This window comes from Typopeltis vanoorti, chromosome 6 (assembly GCF_054136105.1).
Source record: "Typopeltis vanoorti isolate ZY-2024b chromosome 6, IOZ_Tvanoo_1.0, whole genome shotgun sequence".
Classification (NCBI taxonomy): domain Eukaryota; kingdom Metazoa; phylum Arthropoda; class Arachnida; order Uropygi; family Thelyphonidae; genus Typopeltis; species Typopeltis vanoorti.
Genome location: NC_143554.1, coordinates 41,516,872 through 41,542,848, shown reverse-complemented (window position 1 = coordinate 41,542,848; position 25,977 = coordinate 41,516,872). Strand labels below are relative to the sequence as shown.

The window sequence follows — 25,977 nt, the reverse complement described above, 5'->3', positions numbered from 1 at the left end:
AGATGACATGTGATTTCTGGAGGCTTGGTTAAAATCTTTATATTTTATAAATGGAGTTTTTATAAATGCGCCTTGACAGCCCCGATGTACTTTTGGTACAAACAAAACGCAATATTTGTAAAACGCATCTTTTTGTAGTTCTGAATAACACAACCATAGTGAGTATTCCTCTAACCAAGCAAATCTAAACTATCTCTTTCCCGAAGAATATTTTTTCGAATCATAGTCCTTTTATTGGGAACATAGGTATTAGAAAGGACATCAAAATTTAAAGTTTGTGTTATAGCAGAAACTTTAACGTAAGAAACAATATCTTATTCTAATAAACTATTTGATGAAATTGACTCGACAGAGTCATTTTGAATCGATGTTCTCTGAATCGGATCAACTTCTGTATCCGAAGTCCATGGGCATCCGCAGAATATTTTCCAGGGGAAGGGGCAAAGCTTGGAAACAAATAATTGCATGCATACATTTTTATTTAATTATTTTATTTTTTGTTTTTTTCTTTTCACAAGTTTATTATAGAATTACATACACTTACCATTTAAAAATGTATTTTCCTGTTTAAATTTGTTTCTCTATAAATTTACAATTCGCACTTCACGCACTTCACATAGGGCAAACGAACTAGTCGCTGTTCACAACAGTAATGAACATTTTTTTCACAAATCAGAAAAAGATGAACCAAAAACAGGAACACGTGTTTTTTTGTTGCAAGCAATAGATGAAACACATGTTCTATGGTTACCCCGCAGAGGGCCGAAACCAGCCAACCTTTAATAAACTTTTAAGTTGGACAAAGCATCCCATGGTCGAGTGAAAGGTTACATATCTCAATCACTTTTACGATTATAATTTGTGGAAATTTTTACTATCGAGAGTGCAAGTGCCCCGTTTGTCCCCCCCCCTCTGCGGACGTCCATAGATGCACATATGATATATGTTAACATGTAATTTCTTTGTTAATAAACCATTTTACTCTACCATATATTGTTGTAGTTTTTCAGTACTTTTTTTTTGTGGCATACTGTAATGGTCGTTCTTAACTTTGGGACACAACTCTATGGCATATCAAATAACATAGCATAACTTATAGCATATTAAGAAAAAATGAAGGCAACCCCAAAAATTCTTATTGCAGCTTGCTTTATACAATAATTTTTTTAAAATAACTATATGCTATTGTTAAATTTTTATTATTATTCAGGCCACCTGGAGTCAAAAGACTCATCGTGGATTTTAGAAATGAAGCTTGAAAAGGGCTGATAACCTTCACAATAATTCCCCCTCTTTTACAAACTTCTGCTACTAATACTCGTATCTCCTTATCGAATGGTAAACCAAGTTGACAGTGAAATTACTCATAAGCTGATCCAGAAATTTCTTAATGCGTCATTAGATTCTACTCTAGCTAAAATAAACTGTTTTGCAAAAGAATTTGGACACCTAGTTGTGGTAAAAAAAAAAAAAGCGTTTTACTTACATTTATATTACCGAGTCGGACCATCTTTGACCTGAAAGAAAGCGACTACCCTTCGCCCATTTCTGATAAGTCGCAACTGGAATATTCTTGCTGACGCTGATGACCGCACGTAAGTCGTTATATGACACAATGCACCTTGAGGGTGTTCGTTGACTTCTTTCCAAGCAGTGTACATCGTATTTCAGTGATTGGTTGTAACCACTATCTCAAATAACGAACTATCTAAGAAAAATTCTGAAATAAGCAGAAGTACTTCGAGTCACAGTTTTTTGATGTTTAAGGAATAACGGAATAACGGAACAAAAAAAACAACAAAAACAAAAGCAACAACAACAAAAAATATACATACAGATTATTTCTTCACAAATTTGACAAAAAAAAAGTGACGCATTTCAACTATCAGTGCTGGCTGTGATATAGCAAATATCGTAATCTGTCATACTGCTAAAGCGCTACTACTGTTCAGATCACTTCAGTATATACTACTGTATTACATGTGATGTATGTCCTTGAAAAGATTTCAAATTCATATTGATCACGTCATATGGAAATAAGAAAAATAATTTAATGTTTCTGAATGAAATGAACACTGCCATCAACGTGCATTGTCCACTCACATGGTCACACGGATAAAATATATCAAATAATACACTGCGTGTCCATTTTATTTCTTTTGTATCCAAGAGTTTATGAACGTTTATGCACACCTAATGCACTGCAATATTAAATTATTATATACATTGTGTTGATGTGTTCTGCATTCGTTACTTGGAATCGTGAACTAACTGACGAGAGTAATGCTGAAATAAGCATGACTTGCTCCAACTCACAGCATTTTTGTGTTTAAATGCGAAAATAAGTTCAAATTACAGTTTACTTATGTAGACGTTATTCCTTGACAAACATGAAGGAAAAAAAAAAAAGCATTTTTACGTGTTTAAAACAATGTATGGTATTTTTCATTCTGAACACTAAAATTTCGCACACTCAGCTCACAATATTATCCTATAGCCAGAATGCACAATCTGTCATACTGTTAAAAGACTGCAACACTTCAGTGTGTCTAATGTAGTACACGTGTTGTATTTATATTGAAATGTTGCAAATTTTAAGTTAATGACATGCAATGGAAATTAATTAAAGTAATCATGATATTCATTAGATAAGTGTAACACATCGTCATCTACCGCCATTGATGTGTATTACAACGTTAAATAATATACATTATATTGACAAAAGTATTTGGACACCTAGTTGTGGTCAAAAATGAATTTTTATTGCACTTCTAATACCGAGTGTGACCACCTCTGGTCTGAATGTATCAACTACCCTTCAGAGCACATTTTCAACCAATTTCTGATATGTCGCAAAAGGAATATTCTTCCATTCCTCGCGCAAAGCTACTCCTATTGCTGATGCTGACAAGGGTGCTGTGGTCTGGAGCGAATTCGGCGTTCCAATTCGCCTCAAAGATATTCCATGAGATAGAGATCTGGACTCTGAGCCGGTCAGTCCAATACTTCAACGTTGTTTTGTGGATGTCTCGGACACGCAACGCAGCATGGCATGGAATACACTGGCAAAATACTTCCACAGCATCGGAAAAATGAAATTCTCCAGGACGTGCAGCTAGCCATCAGACGTCATGGATTCGGGCACTTCCACCAATGGCCCAAGCCAACTGAAACACCCTCATACCATTACCGAGCTGCTGCCAAACTCGACAGTTGTAATGATGCAGTCCTACCGTAACCTGTCTCCGAGTAATCTCCAGATCCGAACACGACCATCAGTGTGAAACATTTGGGAGCGTGACTTCGCTCAACAGAACCCTTTTCCAATCATCTAGGGACCAGGAACAGTGTGAAAGACACGTCTAAACGTTGAAAGTTTATTTTTCACTTGGTTAGAGTATAATAAATTTAGTTTAATCCTTTATCCAAGTGTGAGCAAACAAAGTTTGCGCCTGAAAGTATCTTCAGGATTGGGGTAAGGTAATACAACACCAGGGCAACTCGTTGCAAAGGTGGAGCAAGCTACCAACACTACTGTCTCAGTATCTCCTATAATGCAAAACACATCTCCTTGCGGATATGTCTAATGTTATGCATTAAGGGAAGGGCCACTAACCAGACTAGTTTCGATCTTTATTGAGGTCTCTTCAGTGGGAGCCTGGCCCAAGCTGAGATACCAGGCAGAAGCATTCGCAGGTCATCTCTACCTCTAGGAGTTGCCAAATGGTGTGCCATCCTTTTTTAATAAATTACTCTGGATTTAGAGAAAGATGTTGAAAGTTTATTTTTCACTTGGTTAGAGTATAATAAATTTAGTTTAATCCTTTATCCAAGTGTGAGCAAACAAAGTTTGCGCCTGAAAGTATCTTCAGGACTGGGGTAAGGTGATACAACACCAGGAAAACTCGTTGCAAAAGTGGAGCAAGCTACCAACCCTCCTGTCTCAGTATCTCCTATAATGCAAAACACATCTCCTTGCGAATATGTCTAATGTTGTCTAACCAAGTGAAAAATAAACTTTCAGCATCTTTCTCTAAATCCAGAGTAATTTATTAAAAAAAGGTGGCACACCATTTAGCAACTCCTAGAGGTAGAGATGACCTGCGAATGCTTCTGCCTGTGATCTCAGCTTGGGCCTGGCTCCCACTGAAGAGACCTCAATAAAGGTCGAAACTAGTCTGGGTAGTGGCCCTTCCCTTAATGCATAACATTAGACATATCCACAAGGAGATGTGTTTTGCATTATAGGAGATACTGAGACAGGAGTGTTGGTAGCTTGCTCCACCTTTGCAACGAGTTGCCCTGGTGTTGTATCACCTTACCCCGGTCCTGAAGATACTTTCAGGCGCAAACTTTGTTTGCTCACACTTGGATAAAGGATTAAACTAAATTTATTATACGTCTAAACGTCGTTTGGCGTTGACAGGGGGAGTGATGTGTGGTGCGTTCGCAGCACTCTGCTGTGGTAACCTAAGGCATCTTTCTCTGCAGACAATTCTATTGCTGGCAGATGTCCCTGTGGCATTTTCCAAGTTGATTGCGAGATCCGCTGCTGATGATGTTCAGGATGTTCAAACATTTCGAGACAGAGCCCGTCGATTTCGTTCAGTGTGTCGGTGGTCTTCTAGGGCGTCTTCCTGTTGTGGTAGAACCAAAAACAACGGTGGATTTCATTATACTGATTCAAGTAGCAATGTCATGGACAGAAAGAACACTGATGTGACATTCGACTACCATCCCAAGTTGGGAGAATATCATTTCACCTGAACGTGGCATCTTGAGATCGAGTTTAGTGTAAAATATGCAGCAGATGCCACTTTTTATTACCAGACTTATGCAGCCACTACTCAGTATTTATATGTCATAAGATCCGAAATTTTTATGGCATGTAAGTGGTGCAAATACATATGTCAACATAGTGCACATATACTGCTTGGAAAGAAGTCAATGGACACCAGCTTGTGAGGAACAAACAGCCATAGCGACACCTTAATAAGATGTAGGACCTCTTTTCGCTGAGATGACTGTAGCAATTCTACGTGCACATACTTTCCATTAGCGTACGATAGCGATCAATATGAATTTTGGATCATTCTTCCTGTAGGGATGTAATGCTTCCCGGACTGTTATAGGACGGCGTCCGTTGATCTCACCAGACGCTCTAGTTCATCCCAAAGATGTTCAATAGGGGTTGAAATTAGGGCTTTGTGGAGGCCAGTCAAGTAAGGTGACGTTCATGTCCACAAACCACGCAGTTACAACAACATCCTTACAGTATGAAACAGTACAATGTCTTGTTGAAAGAGACAATGGTCAGTTCCGTAGAAACGCCACAAATTAGGAAGCAGTGCATAGCCTAGAATGTTCACATACTTTTCTGGAGATTAATATTCGTGGCAACACAAACAATGGTTCGAGGTCAAAAGAGGCAAATCAGGGCCATATCATCTCACTGCCACCAATTTCAATAGTTGGGGTTTACGCATTCTGTTAAAAGGCATTAACCGGACATCTGCCACACCCTTACGTGTATATGTACTCGGTTGAGGGTGTATCGGGATTCCTCGCTCCATAACAGCTTTCCAAGATTCCAGTCCCACTGTGCAGGCTCTTTTTACTATTGAAGACTACACTGCATGTTTTTTCAGACAACGTGAGTCTTGCATATTGTGGTCGTATCATGAAAACCGATGTTGTGAGCATCGGATATGAATGTTTTTGTGCAGATTCGTATTCCAGTCGATGCGCAGAACTCCGCCTTCAACGTGTGGGCCTACGAATGGCGGTTTGTACATATTATCCTTTATAGCAGCAGTCGGTCTCGCTCGGTGAGTGTGATGGGGCGTCTAGTTTTCTGGTAGTACTTACAGTTGACTTCCTGCGCTGCTTCCCTCTCAGTATCGTATCAGTAGTGTTTGACCTGGGATGGCTCAATTTGTCAATATTTTGCCCAACAGATTGTTTTGCAACATGACGTCTTATCACAACGACTCGTTTAAACTCCGTCATTTCCCTTCTTGCAGCCATTTCACACGGACACAGTTGCACTGGCTTATGACCATCATATTTCCATCAATTTATACCAGCTGTAAACACATGACTCATTACATGGCATGATGCACCTTGGCCGTAGGGTTTTCTGCTGTCGTCTATCTAAGCAGTGTATTCTAACATGAAATCTAATAAAAATGTTAATTTCAATAAATAAAAGGCAATTATTTCTTATTTGTAGCAAAATTCCAGTCATAATTTTTGACAAAACCGAAATCACTTGAACTTGATGAAATATTTATTCTTTAGTTATTTAAACCCCAATTTAACTTGACATGAACATATTACAAACAACTTGAGCAGCCAAGAAATTTTGTTTTGATCTTTCATGTACGATGCCACTTCACATCAGCTACAGTATTTACTCTATACAAATCAGAAATTATACAGGTTGGACATTTTTCTCACAGTTGAAGTGCTTTCATGAAATCAAAAAACTTGACCTTGTGCACCGAAAAGCAGTTACGTTGGATGAGGATTCCACGTAACTGCTCAGTCCACTCATCCAGCTCAAGAAATCAGTCCACTTTAATTAAGAACGATGCTCAGTTTCTGCAGCTTGCTTTTATTATTTTTTCCCCACAAATATTTCCATTCTCACTATTCATCAGAAATTGCACAGTTAATTCTCGACAACCGACATCAACTCGACAACCGAATTTCAACATCAAAGAAAGTTATGTGTCTCTTCTTCTGTAGCTAGTCTTACTCCAAACAATGTTGAAAAAAAAAAAAGAATTGAAGTATGCCCTCCCCCTCCTCCTGAATGTTTTATCGTTATGATAAATAAAAAAAGCTCGATTTAAGGGGTTTCAAGGCGATGGATGCAAAATATATGATCCTTTCAAGCAAGATCACCTAATTAACTTCTTCTCAGTCCAACTCTCCCACCACATAGCGGACCCTGGAACCTGAATAACCAAGTGGAAGATTGAGTATTAACTCTACTGGGAAGTTTGGTCAAGTACAAACGAAAGAAGGGAGACTTAGGGCAAGTTTGGAGGTTCTAAGGCACCCCATACACAAACCATGCTGAAAATCGCCGGTAATCAACCCAAAGGAATTTTGGGTTATTACTGCTTGGAATGGCAGGTATATTCACCGCAAATATAAAGATCTAATCAAAACTCTAATAGAAAGAAATATCAAATTAGAAGTAATATCAGAAACAAAGAAGAAGAAACAAAATGGCTCAAATGAAACATATGACTACATCTACAGCGGAATCAAAATGGAAGAAAAAGCAAAAGCAAAAGAAATGAGTTTCATTCATTAATCAATTTTTTTTTTTTAAAAAATTACACATTTCAAATATTGGTGCGAGAGATTTCAAGAACTAAGATTAGAAATAAGTCGTAGCTTCCTGACTGTTATGGCTTCCTGAGTGTCTGTGTTCCAGAGGAAGAGAGGAAGATAACTCTCAGAGCAATAATAGTTCCCTTGCGCATTTTCGCAAAACACGAGCTGATATCCCATCTAATCCCACAGCTGTATTTCCGTTAGATTATGCAATAACTTAAGAACCTCCATTTCATCCATCTCTGTTCCCACATTATTGTCTGTCATATATGTTAAAGCAGTAACCTCACTTGGATGATATATCCTTGCAAAGTGGTCACTTAGTAACTCAACTGTTTTATTCGCTTATGTCACCATCATCACCGTTATCATCAGTACTCATTAAGGTTAATCTTCCATATTCATTCTTCCTCTTACTTGCCATGTAACGTTAGAACCTTTTAGGATTTCCTTTGGCCTGCTCAACTAGATTCTTCTCATAATCTGATTTTAATTTCCTTGCCATGCTGGTCATCTTTCTTGCCTGTGCCTTTTACTGTTCTTCCTGAATTTGCTGGTCACCTTTCTTCTAATATACCATCCATAGAATTTTCTTCTTCGGCAGCTCATGCTTAATAATATTATTCATTCATCTAACTCCTACCTGATTAATCCTCCTTGCCTTAGATATGCAATTTAATACTGCTTTCTCTAGATGCCCCTTAACTATTCCTCATGCGCCACTAACATCCTTCACTTGCAGTGTTTTTTGCCAGAGCACAGAAAGGGCCAGGCTGCCTTGTAATTCCACATATACCGATAGAATTCTTGACAGAATATTCCTCATATTTTACAATTGCCCAAGCCCATCATGCCCGCATGGTCACTTTCGCTAATCGGAGGTAATATATAGCTATCTTGGTTGTGGATAGCTCTTCTGACCCTATGACCAGTTCCAATATTCTCACACTCCTAGTCCCCTCCATCACATGCTGCATTAAGTAATTATCTCTCAGTAGTTGTATAAATTCCATTTCCTTCCTGTCAAGTGATATTTCTCCCTTTCAGTCTATATCTCCATAATTGAAGGTCCCCATAATAATCACAAGTCCTGCACTCATTGTGCTAATTTGCCAATGCATGGCTTCCAGATCATTCGTGGAACTTCCTGGTCTATAGCAGCAACCAACTATATATATTGTCTAGCTGGCCTTGATCTCAAACCAGACAAAATTCATCTGCTCTCATCAGTAGTACCCCTTTCTCCCCATTCTATCTTCTTTATCTTCAGTGAAAATACTAAACCCTTCACATTCAATCCCTGTAACTACACCATCTGCTGTTAGCCAAGACTCACTAATGCCTATAACGTTTTGGCGAAGTTACACTAACCAATGCCAAAAATTCCTTCCTCTTTTATCCGGTACCTCTGGCATTAGTATATAGAAACTGCAGCATCCCTTTAGAACCCTAATTATCCTTACTTTCTGCCCCATTCAATACTTTTGTTTGAGAGACAAGATAAACACCCTTGGTCATTCTCAGAATCACTAAACCCATGGGTGCCTTCACACTAACTCTACTGCTTCCACTCTCATTACTTACGTTTTCCTGAGGAACGTTTTCCTAAAATCTTTATACAGAATTGTAGAGCATGCCAGTCTGCAATAATAGATTGGGTTTTGATACATGCAAATGATGATACACATAATTAACGTTTGTAATAAGTTTCTGGATGTTCGTGAACTAGATGCGGCTTTTTTTTTTAAATTTTTGCTACATTTTGACTATTTTTTGAAAGTTTTTGTTGCTCTCTGTGGTATCTTTATTTTAATTTATTTATTTGTTTTTTAAAATAGGACGCCACTGTTTCTGTCAAGTTGTCTTTCATGGTCGGTATAATGTTGCAGTGTTACCTAACAAGGATATCGAGTTGGAATGAAGGACCTGTTGACATAACCCTGACTCAGGGAGTGCCCAGATCCCCAGTCCAAGCGTTGTTCAGTCGTGCTTTCTGCATGCTGTTATAATTGGGATACTTTCTGATACGAATATCGACCTCGGAATATTGTTTATTGCATCGGCTTATTGCTACACTCTCTAATAAAGAAGGAACTACTCTCAAGTTAATTGATTTCATTGTGCTGATCACCCTCACTGCATCTGAAGGAAAGAACGAGGAAAGAAATCAGAGACCCTACTTTCCAGAATACGGTCTTGGGTTTTATTTCTGTTAAATAAAAGAAATAAAATGATTAATTGTTTCAACACGGATACTCAGGAAAATAGGTATCCTTAATACCAGTTGTACGCAGGTACCCTAGTATTTATATAATAATATTAGTGTGAGATTGTCCATTTAAAACTGATGAATTGTGTACATAAAATTAATCTTTATTCTTCTTGCTCGTACAAATTTGCGAAAAGAGAGGTCGTACTTATATATTTCTATACGTTATTGCTATGCAAAGTTATGTTGACTTAGACAGGAGAAATGGTTATAGGTTCAACTGTTAATTTATTTTGACTTCAATATTAGTAACGAAGAAACAAGCTAAAGTTCTATTGCTTCTTCTTCTTCTTCTTCTTCTCTGTAATTCGGATCCAACTTCAGCTATTCATATCTTTCTTTTATCTAGTCATACAGGCAAGAGAATTATCATCACTGATAAAGACTGGATTGTTTTTGAATTCTTTGAGAACACTAGAATGAAAAGAAATAATTAATTCATATGACACACACACACACACACACACACACACACACACACACACACACACACACACACACACACACACACACACACACACACACACACACACACACTGAAGAACACAGGGTGGTCCAGAAATAATAGGGTATATGCAGTCAGGGAATTCACATTTAAGCTGAAAAATTTTATTAGCAGATTCTAATATATGCAATATATTGCACACAAAATGTAGTATTCAATAATATCATGTAATAAGAGAAAAACAAAAATTAATTAATAATCAAAATAATAATAAAATTATACCTGTGTAAAATCATAATGAATTTATAGTAATCACTGTTCCAGCAATCTGGGCCACTCTCTCTCTCTCTCTCTCTCTCTGTGTGTGTGTGTGTGTGTGTGTGTGTGTGTGTGTGTGTGTCTTCGTGAGTACGTGTGTGCGCCCGCGTGTATGCGTACACATATGCAGATGTTTATAATTAGAAAAACTTAAATTGGAACAACAAACACCTGCCTGGCCTACTTTTTTTCACCTAATATACGATTATAAGTTATACATATACAGTACTACAAATTCTTGTACACCTGATTATAAACATGCACTTTCTTGTTTATACAAATAACTCCTATAAATAATATATCTGTACAACTGATGATACATGCAGAAATGATTTATAGAGATCTTTCAGATGATTAAAATTAACAAAAATTATCATGTCATATTAGCAGGAGCTTTAAATGCAAGAATTGGAAAAACAGAAATTAACAATAATATTACAATATTAGAGAACACTGTAAACAAAATGGTTTAAAATGAATAGATTTTGTGGCATATAATAATCTTAACGTAATGACTTCTTTCTATAAATAGAATCTAATGGAATTCTTTCCCACAGGAAGAGGATGGCAATCAATAATAGAGCAGATTACTTTATTTTAGATGAAAAAAATCTTTAGATGGAGAGTACAAGGAGGCTATGAAATATATACTAATCAGTTCCTTACTAAAAAAAAAAAGATTACTACCTAATGGACTAGTTAATGAAGAAGAAAAAAGTAACGTCCATTATAAAACAAGATTATTAATGTATGCAAATATACAGTACAAATATACTAAATAACTAACCAATGTTTACAGAAAACGGAGAGAAAGTGAATAACTATGAACAGAATATTGTAATATTAAAACAATATTAAATGTCTAGGAAAGACCAAATATTTAGTTAAAAGGAAATTTAAAATATATATATGGGATCACGAAATTAAAGAAGTCTAAAAATTATATAAACATTCTGAATTACTGTTACAAAATATAGATGACTATTAAATTAAAAAAAAAAGTACAAATATTTCGAAGACTTTATTCTATAAGTACAAAATGGTTTCAGAAAAGAACATTCATATGTCCTTTTCTGAAACCATTTTGAAATTTCTGAAACCTTTTCTGAGAGACCTAGCTCGTAGATCGAACTTCTGCCGAAATTTAATAATAGAAAAAAAGAAGAGGCACAATCCAGAAACATACATCACATTTATTGATTTTGAAAAAAATATTTGATAAGCTAGAAAGAAACATTTTATGTAACGTATTATAAGAAGGACCATTACCAAATATGTCTCTAAGAGCGATTATATGCATAATATGAGGAAAATGAAATGTAGGTACGATTGAAAGATAAACCATAGAATTAGACATGGATGTCTCCGCTCTGCTTCTCTATTTGTTTAAATGAAATAATAATAAAATGAAATTAAAAAAATCATCAAGGTGTTATTCTGTAACGTAAATCTAGACACACTCGTTTCTGCTTTAGAGCCTCAGCAGCTCAGTCAATAGCTTCGTCTATATACCTATATAGACGAAGCCGTTTGGTCGGAAAAATCTGGGTTCGATTCCCGCCAGTGACTTGACAAGATGTCCAAATACCGTCAGTGTCGTGACGGTATTTGGACACCGGCCCCAGCCATATGCCGGTCCTTACTCCGGATAAAACCGGAGTTGGGGGGGGGGGGTTGGGGAAAGCAATGGTGAACTGTCTTGTAAAAAATCTCACAAGGAACACTTTGAGTAATGCCTACAAAGTCGCCTAGAGTCGGAAATGACTGAAATGGGAAAAATCACGACCACGTTTTTGCTTACGACTAGGTGATTACAAATTCAGAAGAAAATTTAAATCTATTATAGCGAACAGGCTATAATAGGTTTAAATCCTGTCAGATGAAGATAATTCAGATCTCTTTCTTTCTCCACACCTCTCTCTCTCTGTTTCTATAATTATTTCTGTAATGGGTTTGATTCATTTTCACTAATCGGAAAAACTGAAAAGAAAGTTTTTCACTAAAATAAGTATTAAGTATTAAAAATTAAAAAAAAAATGAAAAGCAACTTTGTCAATTTTCCTTAATGCCTGCGTGGGATACGTACCTACCGTATTTTCTGTAAAACCTGGCTTTCTTGAACGTTAAAATAAAAACCAATCAAAATTTTAAAGTAGTATTTAGCAACAAGAAACAATCCTTAATTATTAGATTATTTCTAATATCACAGTTTTACTTATTTTTTGTTTTATTTATTTAGGAAGCTATTCTAAACGCAAAAGAAATAGTCAAAGATTTTAAAATTATAATTTCAACAAAAAGATCTCAACAGAATGATAATCTCAGCTATCTTAAAGAAAACAGCTGCTTTTAAAAGTCAGAATCCTATTAGAATAAGAATAACAAAAAAAATACAATTTTCGAACAAGTTAACTCATTTAATAGGATATATGATTTCGTGTGAAGATGAAAAAGACATAAATATGAAAAATACCAATTACAAAATGTCTAAAAACTGGTCATAAGTAAATTATCTGTAATGAGCATTGCTAAATGTAACATACAGAGACAGACTAAATTAAAAATCTACAATATCCCAGCTCTACCACCTCTATCATTGTTCCTATTTGAACATTAAAGAAAACGAAGAAATAATGAAAGTAGTAGAGAACCAAGAACAAGTACTAGAGAAAATAAGGAAATGTAATCTCAACTAGATGGGGAATGTTAAATGAATGCAAACAAGTAAATAACTACTTCACTATTAAACCACCCGGAAAGAGAAGAGGGTCTGCCAATGACTTCTGAGTAGCGAACAGGCTATAATAGATTTAAATCCTGTCAGATGAAGATAAATCAGATCTCTCTCTCTCTCTCTCTCTCTCTCTTTCTATAATTATTTCTGTAATGGGTTTGAATCATTTTCACTAATCTGAAAAACTGAAAAGAAAGTTTTTCACTAAAATAAGTATTAAGTATTAAACATTTAAAGTAACTTTGTCAATTTTCCTTAATGCCTGTGTGAGATACGTACCTACCGTATTTTCTATATAACCTGAACGTTATATAGAAAATACGGTAGGTATTTTCTATGAAGGTTAAAATAAAAACCAATCAAAATTTTTAAAGTAGTATTTAACAACAAGAAACAATCCTTAATTACTAGATTATTCCTAATATCACAGTTTTACTTATTTTTTTTGTTTTATTTATTTATTTATTTATTTAGGTTATTTTTATTTAATAACTAAAGTAGACTGCGCAGGAAAATGTTCGTGACTCGTTCGTTGAATGGTAGCGATAGCAGGAGTTGCTTTGGTTCTGTTATGGCAGTGTTTCTCAAAGTGTGGTACGCGTACCCCTGGAGGTACGTGAAAGGTCTTCAGGGGTCGGTGGCAATTTTCGGCTATGCATCATTAACGCATGGAATAAAATTTAATGTATCCGTGAAGTTCGAGATCGTAAAACGTTCCTATTGTATCGCTGAATGAGGTACAGAAACATCTGCAGGCTGTGTAATATGTTTCTCAACAAACAGTGCAATTAGAGACAACTGGGATAAAAACGGCACTAACTAATGAATCGCATGTCCCCTCCCACATAAAATCCACCGGCAACATACGGTTTGGTTTGATTGAACGTGTTAAAACTAAGAAATATATAATGAATGTGTTTCAGATATTATATAAGGAATTCGGTTGAAGAGAATTAGCTTTTCAACTCATCTGTCGGCTTGCCTTTGTCATTTAGTAGCGCGATCTTTTGTTAATACCGCACCAATCATATGAACATCTTCATAGCTGCTTTGTCTCTACTGGTCTACCATTGCTGCCTGTTTCGAGTTCTGCTTTCATTAGCCATTTGTTGAAGGAAGGACTGTTCGTTAAATACGGTAATTTTTTTCATCTTCATCATCAAATTCCTGCCATGTACCCTCAAGGGGTGTACAGGATATGATAGTACTACATGAAAAAAATTACATCATTACTAATTTCCTATCTACAATTTTCCTCCAAATCAGTCTGTTACTTGTCAAGACTCCAACATTATCAGATCTTATATTTCTATCGTCTAAAGCACTTTGTACCGCATCAATCCACCTATATCTTGGTCTTCCTCTGGGTCGTTTTGCTGCCAACCTGGCAGAGAACACTTGTTTTGCTAATCTTTCTTCGCCAATTCTGTTTAAGTGACCATACCACCTGAGATTAGCTCTGCTAACGCATTCCTGGATGTTGACAATGTCAAGTTCTTTCCTAATATCCTCGTTTTTAATATGATATTGCCATTGATGCCATCTGTTCACGCCTATAATCTTTCTCAGGACTCTCATATCTGCGGTCTCTAGTCTTTGGTCAAGTGTTTTACTTCTAACCCAGCTCTCAGATCCATAAGTTAAAACTGGTTTGAACACTGTCTTGTATACAGCTAATTTAGTATTCCGACTAATTTCTCTCTTATTCCATGAATTTATTGAATTGACTTCCCACCATACCAGCTTTGCTGATTCTGTTGTCTATTTCTATATTTAGTTTACCATCTTTAGTAAAAATCGTGCCTAACCAGCTGAAATGTTTTACTTGTTCCACAGGTTCTCCGTTCACAACGCAGTTGACATTTTCCACGATTCTGCCTGTTTTCATTGTCTTTGTCTTTTTATTGCTGACCTTCATACCATATCTATTACAACAGTTATTTAATTTAGTCAGAGAATTTTGCAGACTGAATTATGGGTAAAAAAGGTAAAAAAACTTATTTACATCTATATCTCCTCCAGAGATTCTTATTCAAAATAAAAACACCTTGTAGCAACTTGTATAGATAAAGTTGATAAGGCTCTGTATTACTGAAACCTTGGTATTTAGGGTCTAGCTACTCACTGAGGAGACCTCAAGAAAGGTTGAAATCGGTCTGGGTGGTGACCCCACCCATAATGTATTGCAGTATACATCTCTTAGTGAGATGTGCTTTACATTATGGAAAATACTAAGAATAGTGATCAAAGCTTTACCTACCTTTACAATGAGTTGCCTTGGTGTTGCACCACCTTTAGACTTGGACTACGTTCAGGCGCAAACTTAATTGTTTGCTTACTTGGGATTAGGAGTAAAATAAACAAGTTTATAAAATTACTTGGTAACCCTAATATACATATACATGTACACCTAAACCTCTTTTTCCGCGATAGATACGTTCCTAAAAATTACGCGTAAATAGAATTCGCGTAAAAAGAACTACTGACTCCATAGAAAAAGTGAAGATTGGTTCCAAACCTGAAATATAAGCAAAATAATGAAAAAACAAACAAACATTAAATCCGTTAGGATCATAAGATTTTTATTTACATTTCATGGAGAACACACATACAAATAATGAATTTTAATAACTTAAAAAAAACATATTCATTTCAATTGTTTGCTAAGGATTCTATAAAAAAATTATGTTATTCGCTATCAGTTTCTGACAATAAACGCGAAAGCTTTTGTTTTCGTGAGACTGTAATATCACTAGAACTACTTGATATGGTATTATCGTCATCGACTTCCGCCTCAACTTGTGGAATTCTTCTTGTCATGTCTTAAACAAAAGTACCACTGGTTGTTTTAGGCATGAACTCAGTTATTAATCGCTGTATTGATGCTTTAGATAAGTCGTGATATAATTCTCTGTATGAAGACATTATTAACAACTTAAGCTCACGTGAAAACTTCCCAGCACGTTATTCATTTGAATCGGGCAAAATAATTGCCTAAATTACTGGCCAGTTTAAGATCTTCTTTAATTATATCAGCAATAAAAGTAGGATTATCTTGATCATTATCATTAACTTCTTCGCTTTCAGGAGTCTCAGAAACAATCTCCACTATTTCGTCTTCGCTAAGAGGTTTAACAATTCTTCGATATCTGCCGACGTAAAATCATCGAATCCTTCTCTGCCAATTTCACATGTCAAGCTTATTATATTGGGGAATTCTGCAGTATGGTTGAAGGGAACAGGAGCATTCTCTTTAACACATGCCGACCAAATAGCTTTCCAGCATACATTCATAGTTTCTGGTCTCAATTCAGATAAGGATAACCGAACCTGATCAATACAATCCATAACTGAAAATTTTTTCTACACATCAATAACTGAAAGTGTTTCATCATCATTTAGCTTGTTCAAAACGTACTGAAATGTTAGTCTGACATAATATGTTTTAAAAGTCGCAATTATACCCTGATCTAGAGGTTGTAGCAATCATGTGGTATTGGGCGGCAGAAAAAAAAATGCACATTAGGGTGTTCTAGGGCAAGATGACCGGGTGCATTATCAAGAATCAAAAGCACTTTAAATGGGAGACCCTCGTCATTCAAATAGCGTCTAACTTCTGGCACAAAATGTTTATGGAACCACTCAGTGAAAATATCAATGGTCACCCAAGCTTTTTTGTTGGACATCCAATGAGCTAGCAATTTTTGAAAATCTTCGCCTTTCATTGGCCGTGGTCTTAATGATCGATTTATGAGCAGTGGTTTTAACATCCGATCTCCTAAAGCGTTTGAACAAAATAGGAGTGTTATGCGATCCTTTGCTGCTTTGAACCCACCAACAGTTTTTTACATTTTTGATAAGCAAGTTATGTTTGGCATTTTTTTTTTTTAGAAATGGCCAGTTTCATCCATATTCCAAACTTGTTCACGAGTGTAACCTCCATCTTTAATTGTTTTAGCAAGTTTTTGTGGAAATGATTTAGCAGCTGTTTCATCAGCAGAAGCCGTTTCACCTTTAATTTTTATATTATGAAGAGCATGTCTTTTAATAAACTTAGCCAGCAAACCATTGCTTGCATGAAATTCATATTTTTTCCTCGATTGAGAAGAAGTATCTGGCTGCAGTTTTTTAATCTGTTCATTTTATGAACAGATTAAAAAAGATAATGTACAAAATTTTTTTTGTACATTATCTTCTATCCACATCATTAAAGCTTTTCGGGCTTTTCTAGAACAACATCTCTTGTTGATAATTTCGCACTCGATTTTGTACCAGAACATACCGCTTTTCTAATAGTCTCTTCATTTTTCTTTATAGATCTGACAGTTGATTCACGGACTCCAAAATGCTTACCCTCAGCCTTCGCACCTTCCCCAGTTTGAAGACGATCTAAAATTTGAATTTTTATATCCAAGGAAACGGCTTTCCATTTTTTTTTTTTCGGTTATAGGTGAGCGCTGGATTTATTAATCTTCGGTTAATGAAATGAAAGTTTGAAAAGTACATATAGCTTACCATTTATTATTTCTTAATTTTATAACGCCATTTTTATTTTGATTTCACTTAAAAAATGCAGATACAAAAAATGCGGTAACTGTGTTGTCTACTCAAACACCAAATTCAAATTGCTAAGAACTGCTTTTTTATGCGCAGTCAGTTATATATTGTAATTCGGGGAATTCCCAATAAATGAAATTCGTAAGAATTTAGAATTTTCTTAATTGAAACGAGAATGCAATTCTACAAAATTCTCAGAATTTTCTTGAATTACGGATTTTTTCCTAACTTAGACTTTAGGTTGGTCGCGTAAAAGTGAATAAAAATCGCGTAAAAAATCCCAATTCGCGTAACTTCGAATTCGCGTAAAAAAAATTCGTATAAAAAGAGGTTTAGGTGTGTATATATATATATATATATATATATGAGTAACCTGTAAAAAAAATATAGGCTTGTTGTTTAATTGTACATCAATGATATTTCCTATATCATTGATGTACAATTAAACAACAAAGGAAGTTGTTTAATTGTAAGTCTTTAGTTGTAATTTTAATGGTCCTGAGCCAAAACAGTGCAATTTTATTTTGAAAATCAGCATTCGATTATTCTAACGCAAAGAGCAGATCCAGATCTGACGGCTCCTGACTTCTTCCTGTGGGATTACCTGAAGGGAAAGGCTATGAGAACAAGCCTCAGACAATCCAACAGCTAATGAAGAACATTAGTGCAGAAATTATGGTGCTGCAGTCAGAAACATTAACAGGTGTCACTGAACATGCCGTAGAAAGGGCCTGTCTTTGCGAAGATGAAAATGGAAGGCATTTACGTGATGTAGTTTTTCATAACTAATGAAAAAATCTCCAGATTCTGTATTTCATTATAACAAAAATAATAAAAATAATTAATAAATAAAAATTTATTAAATATTTAAACTGCTTTGTGACTTATGGCCACCCTGTATATAATATAGATTTTAGGAATATGGTTTCCTTTAAATGCAGATAGTTTCTTGTTATTTGTTATACATATCTGGACTGTATATTTTAACAAAGTTACCATGTTGAAATTTAAGAAATAGATTTCTTCTGTTTAGCTATCTATCTATACCTATTCCAACTATATTACGGAAATATAACCCGGATGTTTCAGATAACTGCCTGTTCTGCTACCGATCAGGAACAGTCTATCAGAGCCCTATCAGCACCCGATTAATTCGTTTGTCTTCGGAAGCAGCCTTAATCTGCGGTTGTCTCCATACATAAGAAGAGTGTCTCAGTTTCATCTATGCAGAATCAAATAACCATCCGATCCGCAACTATCTCTTCATCACTGCGAAAGCGATAATATATAGTTTCTATCTTCGACAGTCAAGACAACAGTTTCAAAGAGAGAGGCGGCTGACCATCTCCTTGCAGTCTTCAAACAAAAGGTGAGAAGTCATATCCTACAGGAGCATCATCACCACAGGCAGAACAATACCTTAGACCTTTTCCACCAAGACTGAAATCCAGGGAATCAACTCCTGGCTGAGTGGGGCGACTGCATCACTTTCCAACATAAAAGTGTCATCATTCCCCCCCCCCCCCCTTCCCGCAAAGAAAGAAATCATCTGTTACTTTCATGTAAATAGGTAATATTTGTTTTATACCAACTGTTATTTCCTTATAAGATATAGTAGCATGTCAAAATAACTTAATGGTATGAGAACTGTAATTCATCTTATAGCATATGTTATTCCTATACTGCAATAAACAATGAGCATGCAACCTCTCTGTCTGACTGCAGTGAACCAAAACCGGTAAATCCTGTACATAAGATTGTTATTTTCAAAATAAAAAAAAAAATATATATATATCTATATATATTTTTATATCTTTTATATATTTTTATATCTATATATATCTATATATATATATTTATATATATTTTAGTATGTATATCTATATACATACTAAATCCATTTATTCTTATTTCCTTAATAATAGTTTATAATAATTCCTTAAATTAGAGGAGAGGAATTACTAAAGACTGGTTCAAATCCTTTCTGAATAATAGAAAACAATATATCAGCTACAGCGCATTCAATATCGCAACAAAAATAATAAAATAAGAGTCCTGCAAGGTTAAAGATCTGTGTAAATGAAAGCTTATTGGAAAAATGATATCGTTCACTGATGATACGCATTAATATACATCGAAACGACCCTCGAGGGTCAAGAAAATCTGATTAACCATGATATATCGAAACTAAATAAATGGTTTAGCAATAATGGTCTTAAAATTAATACTGATAAAACGAGATATGTACTTCACGTTAACAGATAATCTAGATCACAATATAACCATAAAACGAGATGAAACGAAATGTAGTGATGTACACAATTGTAACTGTAACTTAGTCAAAAAAAAAAAAAAGATCAGTCAAGTATTTGGCTCTCCATATTGATATCAACCTGAAATATAACTCCCACATCACATTTTTAACAAACAAGTTGAGGTTCGGAATATATTATGTTAAAAAATTTGTAAATGCAGCATTCTTAAAATGCTTATATTATTCTTAGGTAAATTCCTCGCTGCAACATGGTACTACCTGTTGGGGTGGAGATTACTACAGCAATCTACTTCCTTTGATACAAATACAAAATAGAATCATTAGAGCTATAGCCATTACTGACTTCGCACATTTAACCAACGATCTGTTTGATATTCATAATGTTTTGCAATTACAGAAACTCCTTCTTTACTGTTGTGTGTTATATGTAAGAAAGAACGCTGTTAGCTTTTCGATATATAATGTAGACTATGGTTTACTGTGGCCGGAACTTACGTAGTACCCAAAGCAAACAAAGAAAACGCTCATAAATTCTTTGAATACTTAGCAACAAGCAGCTACAATAAACTCCCAAATGAATAAAATCAATAATTTCAGAATATGCTTTCAGAAAAAGATTGAGAGAGACTACGGCATGGGGATAAATAATGTTGACCTTTATTTTAAAAGTACATCATAAGAGACCACTATAATCATAATTGGACATGATATAGTGATATCATGTCCAATTATGATTCTAATATATTACAACAAGTATATACCATGTTCTGTGAGCCCTCATAGATACAGGCACTGGATTCTGCAGTGACTGTATCGCGCAAATTTTCTGTTAACGGTATGGCTATGGTCCTTGGTTACACAGAAATAAATAAATAAATAAAATATTATAAAAACCCACTAACTTATTATAAACATTTGTATAGACTATGACAACTATCTGATAATGTATTTTACCCTATTTATATATATATCAGGAAAATATTTTTATTTGTTTATAACAAACAATCATCCCAAAATAAATGTAAACCAATAGAAAAGGTTGATAGTATACTTGAATTGTATATTTATAAATATGATGTATATGTGATATACACAATAATAAACATTGTCCATTTATTAAAAAAAATCTTGCTAATTCAAAATTCGTCGGTGTATTCTTCTTGTAATCTGTGTTATCAAGAATACAAAAACAATAAACATTTTCAATTACATATAAGAAAGAGAATGAGAGAGAGAGAGTTACCAACACTCACGTTACGTTTGCTATCTGCCAAACAAAATGTGCAAACTGGTTTGCTGCCGAGAAGTGTACCCTTCCTCATGTCACTTCCCTCACTGAACCGACGGTATCGATAGCGTATGCAAGGAAAATCGGAGTAATCGCCATTCATGTGACACGTTCGAACTGTGGCGAGATGCGAAATGTAACTGGTAGCCAATCGAAGTGTTTCTATTTTAGAGAGTTTTCTATCAGCTGGTTCAGTAGGAATGAGGGTTCTTAAAGCAGTAAACGCTGTATTCACACTGTGGGTGCGATCTCTTTCTCTTGCATTGGCCACTTGGCGTTGCTGAATAACATTCACTTTGTCATTATGATTTCCAGAACTGAAAACAGATAGCATCTGTTTTTCTCCTTGAAAATCTTCATGTATACTGTTTCCACAGTTATAATGTATGATGTCGATAGTGTTAAGCTCACTTTCTTTTTTTCCACTGCACTTTTCTGCCTTAATAATCATGCTATGGCTAAACATGTGGTTTTTTCTTTGCTTACTCATAGCTGATATGGAAAATTACAGCAATTCAGATCCGTCGAAGTTCAGAGATTTACTAAAGCTTGATAATAGTCCGAATATTCCCTTCCTGAATTCCGATATATATTCTTCATTCATCCTGCCATAGTCAGCAGAAGCACGCGCAAACCCCTCCCCATTTCCACCACCACCTGTAAAGTTCTCTAGTTGTTCAACCAAAGCATTTAACGAAGCCGTCCAGTGTCACCGACTGCAAAATCATAAACAAGCTGATACTCTCGCTGTTCGGTTGCAACCTCTCTGTTTGTTATTACAGCCGTAAGAAACGGGGAGAGGGATCAAATCCTGGAGGGTGGGAAAAGGGAAGTTCGGAAAGAGTAAATGGATCCATTCGTTCTGCTCAAAACGCTGTCATGATGACACAGGCGGAGTGATTTTCCCCTCTTTATTCTCAAGAAAAATAAAAACAAAACGAAAAAAAAATTGTAAGAATTTTAAATTATTTTCTATTCACACACAGGGTATGGGTATATATATATATATATATATATATATATATATATATATATATATATATATATATATATATATATATATATATATATATATATATATATATATATATATATATGCGGGGGGGTCTGGATAGTTTCAATAAAGGTTCTTGGCATCCTAAAGCGTGATCCGAAGTCAGGTCTTTTCAACCAAAGCGCATCATCGATGATGGGAAGGTAGAAGAAGCAGCAGAAGAAATAATAATAATAAAAAAACAATATTAAAAAAAAATAAAGAAAATGCTGGTAATAAAAGAAGAAAAATCCAAAGTTCAATTTAAAACTCAAAATTCTGCACCATCTTAGGGAACATATAAACGTGAAATAATAAATGATGATTCGTTGACAGGATGAAGAAGATCACTGCGATTGCAGTTGGTACGTCACTCCTCTGACGCATCCCCTTAGGACAAGTACTTATGCCTGTAGATTCGTGATTGTGTCCAAGGGCCAACTTACCTGGTTTGGAGGAAGAAAAACCCGTGTTGCCGGGAGAAAACCCTACACCTACGTATGAGATCTGTTAACGCACTATTTCATTCAAAATACTGATAAGGTCCCTCTCGTCATAGACGTAATTCAAATCCGAGTTTTTCCACCCAAAGGGTTAATGAATGATGAACATAGAAATGAAATAACCAAGAATAGAAACACAAAGCACAAACAACAAAATAACAGCAATATTACATAAAAAACAAGAGCCACATTGTTGATGGCACTCTGCAGTAACTTAATGCAAGATCTGATGAAACACCACGACCGAGTTTCGTTTCCAGAACATTTCTTAAAAAGAAAGAAAGCGATCACAGCCTATATCTGGAGCATATATAAATGCGCCATATAAAAAGGCGCAAACAGCAATCGAAACAAAAAACAAACTATAGAAAGGATACCAAGCAATTTTATAAGCTAGGTTTTAATCCTTTTTTCCCAAGTAAGCAAACAGACAAGTAAGTCAAGTTTGCGCCTGCACGTAGTGCAAGTCTGAGGCAACTCGTGGTAAAGATGGAGGCCCAAACTTGACTTACTTGTCTGCTTCTTACTTGGGAAAAAAAGGATTAAAACCTAGCTTTTAAAATTGCGTGGTATCTTTAACATAGTATACCAAAGGTAAAAACTTTCTACATTTTAAATAAAAATTCGGAGATTATTATTTAATAATGTCAAAACACCTTGTGGCAACTTGTTTAGGTACAATTTATAAGCTCTGCATTACTTCACCCTTGGTAATTTTATGGTCTGGCTCCCACTGATGAGACCTCAATAAAGGTCGAAACCGGTTTGAGTAGTGGCCCTTGCCTTTAATGCATAGCATCATACATCTCCGCAAGGGGATGTGCTTTGCATTATGGGAAAATGCTAAGGAAAGTGATCGGAGCTTACACCACCTTTACCACGAGTTGCCCCAGACTTGCACTACGTGCAGGCGCAAGCTTGACTTACTTGTCTGTTTGCTTACTTGGGAAAAAAGGATTAAAACCTAGCTTATAAAATTGCTTGGTATCTTTTACATAGCATACCCAAGTTAAAAAACTTTCTACTCTCTCTCTCTCTCTCTCTCTGTATATATATATATATATATATTTCTGATATGTACCCTCAAGGGATGTACATGGTAATTATGATAGTACTACATGAAAACGTTACACCTTTATTAACTTCCAATCAACAATTTTTCTCCAAATTAATCTATTATCTGTCAAGACTCCATCATTATCAGATCTTATATTTTTGTATTTTAAGGAACATTTTACTGTATCAATCCATTTACATCATGGCCCCTCTCTGGGTTTTTTTCCTGCTAACCTGGCAAAGAACACTTTTTTTTTACTAATCATTCCTCTTCCATTCTATGTACGTGACCATACCACATGAGATTAGCTCTATTAACACATTCCTCAATGCTTACAATAGCCTGTTCTTTCATGATATCCTCATTTTTAATGTGATACTGCCATTGATGCCATCTGTTGACTCCAATAATAATTCTCAGAACTCTCAAAGACCGGAGACCTCATATCAGAGGTCTCCAGTCTTTGATCAAGTGTTTTATTTCTAACGTAGCTGTCAGCTCTGTAAGTTAAAACTGGTTTGAACACCACTGTCTTCTATACAGCTAATTTAGTGCTTTGACTAATTTTTTTCTTATTTCATATAAATTGATTCAACTTACTTTCTACAAGCTTTACTAATTCTGTTGTTAATTTCCATTTTCAATTTGCCATCTTCACTAAAAATTGCTTAAATAGCTGAAATGTTTTAGTTTTCTATAGGTTCACCATTCAGGATAAAGTTGAGATTTTTAATGTTTCTGTCCATTTTCATTGTATTTGTCTTTTTATTGCTGATTTTCATACCAAATTTATTATAACAGTCATTCAATGTAATCAGGGAATCTTGCAGACTTGTGCTGGATTTATTCAGAAGTATAACATCTAAAGTAAAAATCTAAGATTAACATCGCCAAATTTGATATAAGATTTAATACACTTTCCTTCATAATGTCATCCTATTGATAAAGAATAAAAGTGGAGATAATCTGCATTATTGTCGCACACCTGATTTTACTATCTTCCAAACTATCTCCCTATACCTGCTTCAATTCTAACTGCTGACTCCATATATCAGCAGTTAGAATTGGCACCTTGTCATATGTTTTTTCCTGATCTACAAAACTTAAATACAGATCCTCGTTATATTCCCACGATGTATAATTTTTTTTCTTAAAGTGATGATATGATCCTGATCACCTATATTTGGCCTGAATCCAGCTTGTTCTTCAACAGTCTTCCCTTCGACAATTGTTCTTAGCCGTTTCTCAAGTATACTTGCGTACATTTTACCAGGAATACTCAGTGGGGAAATACCTCTGTAATTTTCACATTCAGTTTCATTTACCTTTTTTTTTTTTATAGATTGGTACGATGAGAGCTTTGTTCCAATCATTCAGGAATTCGACCGTATGACCAAGCCTTCTGAATTACTCAGTGCAGCCACTGTGAAACGTTCGTACCTCCATATGTACTAAATATATTAAACCCAACACATATACATGCATATATGATATACATGTATATGCATGCATGTACACACACACACACACACACACACACACACACACACACACACACACACACACACACACACACACACACACACATGGAGATACGAAAGTTCCACAGTAGCTGCATTGCGTAATTCAGAAGGTTTAGTCAGACGGTCGAATTCCAGATGATTGGAGCAAAGCTCTCATAATGTTGAATGAAAGAGACTTGCGCTGGAGAATAGTAGGATTAGAAATCCATCCAGACAAAACAAAATAGAACAAAAAGGAATAGTTATGACCAACAAATCAAACTGCAAAATAAAGTTAAAGACAGAGTAGAAAACTGCATTTATTTAGAATAAGCAATCAAAAGGAACAACGATGTATCAGATGAAATAAAGAGGCCCAAAAGAGGATGGCTTTTAATCAGAGAAAAGACGCTATCACAAAACAAAAATATAGATATCCAAATAAAATAAAATCTTTTTAACAGTATTATTTTAGCAGCAATGAACCACGAGCGGAAAACAGCAATAACAACAACAACAAAAGGGACAGCAAGCCTAAAAAATGCTGATGTACAAAAAAAAAAAAAAAAAAAAAAGGTTTCGGGCTGTTAGAACGTAGAACCGATTCTGGTATCACTATATATATATATATATTAGTGCACCTTTC

At 35.3% G+C, this 25,977-nt stretch overlaps 1 protein-coding gene across 3 annotated transcripts in view; it reads right to left on the bottom strand.

The window, feature by feature from the left end:
• Nucleotides 1-9,768: 9,768 nt before the first annotated feature.
• The window catches only part of LOC150105402 (uncharacterized), a 150,205-nt gene continuing 133,996 nt past the window's right edge, over nucleotides 9,769-25,977 (bottom strand). For 2 of the 3 annotated variants that reach the window (XM_090394777.1, XM_090394779.1), the window contains one exon: nucleotides 9,770-10,033. The gene's annotated coding sequence lies outside the window, so the exon portion shown is untranslated. Of the gene's footprint in view, nucleotides 10,034-25,977 lie in introns of all 3 variants that reach the window. The other variant, XM_090394776.1, reaches the window with a different exon arrangement.